Source organism: Mustela lutreola, chromosome 3 (assembly GCF_030435805.1).
Source record: "Mustela lutreola isolate mMusLut2 chromosome 3, mMusLut2.pri, whole genome shotgun sequence".
NCBI classification, from domain to species: domain Eukaryota; kingdom Metazoa; phylum Chordata; class Mammalia; order Carnivora; family Mustelidae; genus Mustela; species Mustela lutreola.
The window spans coordinates 84,290,691-84,297,699 of record NC_081292.1 but is presented as its reverse complement, the minus strand read 5'-3'; the positions used below and the strand labels follow the sequence as shown (position 1 = coordinate 84,297,699).

General features: G+C 39.4%; 2 pseudogenes; one reads left to right on the top strand and one right to left on the bottom strand.

Annotated features, from left to right (window-relative positions):
* Positions 1-4,692: 4,692 nt before the first annotated feature.
* On the bottom strand, positions 4,693-5,313 carry LOC131827869 (sorting and assembly machinery component 50 homolog; annotated as a pseudogene).
* A 75-nt stretch (positions 5,314-5,388) lies between these two features.
* LOC131828074 (SWI/SNF-related matrix-associated actin-dependent regulator of chromatin subfamily E member 1-like) lies at positions 5,389-6,751 on the top strand (annotated as a pseudogene).
* The last annotated feature ends 258 nt before the right edge of the window (positions 6,752-7,009 follow it).

Below are 7,009 nucleotides of genomic sequence, written 5' to 3'. Positions count from 1 at the left end.
TTGTAGAAAACTGGTTTTCTTGGTAATTGGAAATATTGGAACTTGAATCTCGGGTTAATTATCTAATTCTTTGATAAATTATTATTTTGATTCTTCATTTGAAAATAGAAGCAAAATTCTGTTTCTATCTTCTTTTTGAGAGTGTGAGTCAAATAAACAAAATAAAGTGGGCAAAACTTTGGATTTCTTAGTAAGAGAATACTATGGAGGGACTTCTTACTACAGATTCGTTTCTGAGTGGACTCCAGATTTCATTGGTTTATTTAGATGCCAGGCATCTAATTAGCTAACAGTACACAATAGAAATGATATGAACTATTGGAACTCAGGTTTGTAGCATGGAGACTTTGAGTTTTAATTTTGTCCCTTTAAGGCTGAAGACATATATTTGTCTTGTCTTCTAATTTTCTTTATTTTAAGAGAGGACTAGTATGCACTTCCTTAAAGGAACCCTGTGGTGTATACCAGAGCCATTGTCAAAATGATGTAGTTGGATTCTTATGACAATGTTCTGTGATGCTCAAGTTCTCCAAGTCATTGTTTTTTATCCCTAATTCAATGACCTGTTAATACCAAACTTGTCAAATGTGGTTTTATTTCTATAATTCAAAGTAATCAAGGCAGTTATTTTCTCTTAACTACTGATTCTACTGTATCTTCATCTTCTTGGTCTTTTACTGGTGGCAATATCTAGGATAGCAAAGTATAATGTGAAGGAAAGTGATGCTTGGTTTAAATGCATGCAGGGGAGGAGGAATTGGAAAAATAGAACATGGGCATGCTATAAGACTAACAGAAATGTCTTTCTTTATATTGCTTGATAGTTTTTTTTTAAATTTTTTAAAGTAGGCTGTACACTCAATGTGGGACTTAACCTCACAACCCTGAGATCAAGAGTCCTTGCTCTACAAACTAAGACAGCCAGGCACTCCTCATTCAACAGTTTTTGACACTAGCTCAATCAGGTGTGAGATCTTTGATCATTTACAATGAATAAAAGTAGACACAGAATTTTGGTAATATGCTAAAGGGCACACAGTTATCCAATTGTTGAAAGGGGCTTAAATGCAACCCCCTTGCTATCAGTAGAGGGTAGAAGAGAAGTATGGTGTCTAAAGCAGCTGCAGGAGAGGAAGCTGCAGATGTAAAAGACAGCTAGAAGTGACAGAAAAAAGAGGACAAGGTATGTCCGCAAAGGCAAAGGAAAGAAAAGTGAAAATGAACTTTTGGGACTTTATCAAGATCAAAAGTTTCTGCACAGCGAAAGGAATAGTCAACAAAACAAAGAGGCAGCACACGGAATGGGAGAAGATATTCACAAATGACAATACAGACAAAAGGCTGATATCCAAGATCTATAAAGAGCTCCTCAAACTCAACACACACACAAAACACACATATAATCATGTCAAAAAATGGTCCTACACTGTTGGTGGGAATGCAAGCTGGTGCAGCCACTCTGGAAAACAGCATGGAGGTTCCTCAAAATGTTGAAAATAGAACTGCCCTATGACCCAGCAATTGCACTATTGGGTATTTACCCTAAAGATACAAATGTAGTGATCCAAAGGAGCACATGCACCCGAATGTTTATAGCAGCAATGTCCACAATAGCCAAACTATGGAAAGAACCTAGATGTCCATCAACAGATGAATGGATCAAGAAGATGTGGTATATATACACAATGGAATACTATGCAGCCATCAAAAGAAATGAAATCTTGCCATTTGCAACAACATGGATGGAACTAGAGCGTATCATGCTTAGCGAAATAAGTCAAGCAGAGAAAGACAACTATCATATGATCTCCCTGATATGAGGAAGTGGTGATGCAACATGGAGGCTTAAGTGGGTAGAAGAAGAATAAATGAAACAAGATGGGATTGGGAGGGAGACAAACCATAAGTGACTCTTAATCTCACAAAACAAACTGAGGGTTGCCGAGGGGAGGGGGTTTGGGAGAAGGGGTTGGGATTATGGACATTGGGGAGGGTATGTGCTTTGGTGAGTGCTGTGAAGTGTGTAAACCTGGTGATTCACAGACCTGTACCCCTGGGGATAAAAATATATGTTTATAAAAAATAAAAAAAGTATAAAAAAAAATGGGCAGAAGACATGAACAGACACTTCTCCAATGAAGACATACAAATGGCTACCAGACACATGGAAAAATGTCCATCATCATTAGCTATCAGGGAGATTCAAATCAAAACCACATTGAGATACCACTTTATAGCAGTTAGAATGGCCAAAATTAACAGGACAGTAAACAAGTGTTGAAGAGGATGTGGAAAAAGGGGAACCCTCTTACACTGTTGGTGGGAATGCAAGTTGGTGCAGCCACTTTGGATAACAGTGTTGAGATTCCTCAAAAAATTAAAAATAGAGCTACCCTATTACCCTGCAATTGCACTACTGGATATTTACACCAAAGACACCCATGTAGTGAAAAGAAGGGCTGTCTGTACCCCAATTCACATAGCCCCAATGGCCACAGTCACCAAACTGTGGAAAGAACCAAGATGCCCTTCAATGGATGAATGGATAAGGAAGATATAGTTCATATATATAATGGAATATTATGCCTCATCAGAAATGATGAATTACCAAATTTATATCAACATGGACAGGACTGGAAGAGATTATGCTGAGTAAAATAAGTCGAGCAGTTAAAGAATCAGTTATCATATGGTTTCACTTACTTGTGGAGCATAAGGAATAACATGGAGGACACTGGGAGATGGAAAGAAGAAGTGAGTTGGTGGAAATCAGAGGGGAGGACAAGCCATGAGAGACTGTGGACTCAGAGAAACAAACTAAGGGTTTTGGAGGGGAAGGGTTTGGGGAGTTGGGTGAGCCTGGTGGTGGGTATTATGGAGGGCATGTATTGCATGGAGCACTAGGTGTGGTGCGTAAACAATGAATTTTGGAACAATGAAAAAAAAAGTAATTTAATTTAATTTAAAAAAAGAGGACAGAATCAGATGTGTGAACAGAAATGTATTCTCAATGAATTCCTCATGGAAACATGCCTTTCATATCTTCAAAACACACTTTCACTTTATTTAGATTCCATTTGAAAGATCTAGCAGATTCAAAGTGATAAAGTTCAGTCTACATTTTCTAGATGGGTTGTTTGTATAATTTTCTTTCAAATGAATTGGATCAAATTTCTTTCTGTGCCAGAGTCATATAGGAATAATTTATTCCCCAATACTTTCAAAATGCCTAACAAATCATTTATTTTTGCATCTTAGAATTGGCATTCCTAGCTTAGAGATAAGTATATTGAGTAAAAAAAGAAAGAAAATCTAACTCACTGATCTTTAAACACTGTGTTTGGAAGGAACTCAATCTATGTACCACTCATGAGGTTTTGTTCTTTCCAGTCTCTAATTTTCTTTAATAATAATTATATATTATATATATATGTATGTGTGTATATATACACTATATATACACACATACATATATATATATATACACTATATATACACATACATATATGTGTATATATATACACATACATATATATATATTTACAAAAGTAGATAGAAATCATGCAATACACAGCCCCCCCATTATCAACATGCCTCACCAGATAGTACATTTATTACAATTGATGAACCTATATTGACACATTGTAATCACCCAAAAGTTCATAGTTTACAATGTGATTCAGTCTCAACATGGCCAATGTGTAAGAACCTGTATCTATCATTACAGCATCATATAGAGTAGACTCATTACCCTAAGCATCCTCTGTGCTTTGTCTATTCATTTCTATCTACCACACACCACCCACTCCTGGAAATCACTGCTTTTTTGTTTTGTTTTGTTGATTGGTTTGTTTGTTTTACTGTCTCCATAGATTTCCTTTTCCAGAATGTCATATAGCTGGAATCATATAGTATGTAGCCTTTCCAGATTGGCTTCTTTCACTTAACAGTATGATGTAAGATTCCTCTGTGTCTTGTCATGGCTCCATAGATTATTTATTTTAGAAGTAAGTACTATTGTACTATTGTACTTACCATTGTCTGGCTGTACCACAGTATCCTTTCACATACTGAAGGACTGATATCTTGGTTACTTTCAAGTTCTGGCAATTATGGATAAAGCTGCTGTAAACATCTTACAGGTTGTTGTGTAGACATACACTTTCAGCTCCTTTAAGTTATGTCACCAAGGTTAGATATGGGATAATGTAAAAGCCCACTAGAGCAATATGATGTTAGACGGTCTTAGAATACAGAATATTGCCAGATTATTGAGGCTAAGGCATGGCCAACAAGAGATTCAGCTGCAGGTGAATATTTACTTAGGGGATTTGAAGAAGAACACAGACTGAGAGGGCAAGTCACATTTCTGATCCTGATTAATGTTCTGTTGTCAAAGAATTGTGAAAGTAAGTACTTATGAGGCAATCCAGTAATTGGTGTTTCCAACCCATAGCCACTGTAAGCAAGTTATTTCCAATTCCATAGCTGAATACTTGCAGTGGAAACATTATCAGAGTGATAAAATGATAAGTGATAAAGTGAAATGATAAAGTGAAAAGTGATAAATATTATTTTATTTTATTTTTGCCTTTAAAATTTTTTTTACATGGTTTCCCATGAGGACTGCAAAGAACAGCATGGTCGTGTTTCCTTGGTGAGAAAGTGTGTAGCCTCCAGCACACGTGTCAGCTACTGGAACCTGATCCCAGCTTCAAAATGGACACCATCACATATCCTGTCACCTTTCTGCACACTTATGGGGACACAGTAATTCAGTTACAGCTGGGTGATGTTGCCAAGCCCGAGGATGATATTGGCACCATAAAACCAGCAGATACACTCAGCCAGCTTCTGGATATGAGCCTTGGGGTCCTCCCCATAGTTGAGGTTGTGGAGGTTCTCTGCATTGAGGAAGAAGGGTATTCTGAAGAGTTCCCCGAATCTGCCCTGGCCTGGCCTGGCCTGGCCTGGCAGGAAAGGCAGTGGAGTGTACACATGCAGGCCGCCGGCCCAGTATTCCTCTCCACCCAGATAGTTGCCTTTGCTCTGTGGTCCAACACTATGTGTCCTGAACAGAAGAATACTGGACGGTCCTCTGAGGTAAAACCTGTCCACAATACTTGATGGTTTATCATTAGTGGGCACCAACATCCCACCCCAGAGAGACGCTGAGAAAACTGAACCAAATACAAGTTGTTGTTTCAACTGAAGGTCGAAATCTTCTTTTATGAAGCTCACATTCCCTCTGGTGTAGCCAGCCAGCTCCTGGTTAACTTTCAACAAGGCCCCTCTTCTGGGCAAGATGGAGTGTCACACCGAGGAGTAATTGCTGTATCACATAGTTAGAGTGTGTTTAGGTTTTAAGAAACTACCAAACAGGGGACAAAGGGAAATGAGGCCGGAGCTGTGGGCCCTTTTTCTGCCCGCGGTGTCTCAGATTCATTCTTAACTGAGAACTTAATCTTCCAAAATGTCAAAAAGACCATCTGATGCCCCACCTCCCACCCCAGCTCCTGAAACACAAATGCCCAGCACACCAGGGTTTGTGAGATACAATCCATACAGTCATCTCGCCTACAACAACTACAGGCCTGAGGGAACCCGGCACCAACAGCCGGGTCATGGCATCCTCTGGTATTACAATTCCAAAACCCCAAAGTGACCAAATAAGCCATTGATGCCCTACATGAGGTACAGCAAAAAGGTCTGGGACCAAGTAAAAGCTTCCAACCCTGACCTAAAGTTGTGGGAGATTGGCAAGATTATTGGTGGCATGTGGCGAAATCTCACTGATGAAGACAAACAAGAATAATTAAACGAATACGAAGCAGAAAAGATAGAGTACAATGAATCTATGAAGGCCTATCATAATTCCCCCACATACCTTGCTTACATAAATGCAAAAAGTCGTGCAGAAGCTGCTTTAGAGGAAGAAAGTCAACAGAGACAGTCTTGCATGGAGAAAGAAGAGTCGTACATGAGCATCCAGCCTGCTGAAGATCCAGACGGTTATGATGATGGCTTTTCAATGAAGCATACAGCCACCACCCATTTTCAGAGAAACCACCACCTCATCAGTGAAATCCTCAGTGAGAGTGTGATGCCAGATGTTCGGTCAGTTGTCACAACAGCTAGAGTGCAGGTCCTCAAACGACAGGTCCAGTCCTTAATGGTTCATCAGCGAAAACTAGAAGCTGAACTTCTTCAAATAGAGGAGTGACACCAGGAAAAGAAGAGGAAATTCCTGGAAAGCACAGATTCATTTAACAATGAACTTAAAAGGTTGTGCGGTTTAAAAGAATAAGTGGATATGGAAAAAATTGCTGCTGAAATTGCACAGGCAGAGGAGCAGGCTCGAAAAAGGCAGGAGGAAAGAGAGAAAGAGGCAGCAGAGCAAGCTGAACGCAGTCAGAGCAGCATGGTTCCTGAGGAGGAGCAAGCTGCGAGTAAGACCGAAGAGAAGAAGGACAACGAGAGCATCCCAATGGAGACAGAGGAGACACACCTTGAAGAAGCGACAGAAAGCCAACAGAATGGTGAAGAAGGCACATCTACTCCAGAGGACAAGGAGAGCGGGAAGGAGGGGGTGGGACAGTATGGCTGAGGAAGGGACCAGTGATAGTAACACTGGCTGGGAGAGCAACAGTGCCACCATAGAGGAGCCGCCAACAGACCCCGCCCCAGAAGAGGAGAAGAAAGAATAAATGTTGCCTTGTTTTATGTGTTCTAAATATTTTTTTAAATGGAAAAAAAATTTTTTTTAGTTTAAAAGAAAAAAGAAAAAGAAAAAGAAACTACCAGTCTTCTAGAGTAGCTATATCATTTTGCATTTCTGTCAGCAATGAAAGTGAGTCCCTCTTGCTTCACACACCCTTTAGCATTTATTGTTGCCAGTGTCTTGGATTTTGACCATTCTGATAGATATCTAATTTTATCTCATTATTGGTTTTAATTTACACTTCCCTAATGACATATGATGTTGAACACCATTGCATATGCTCATTTG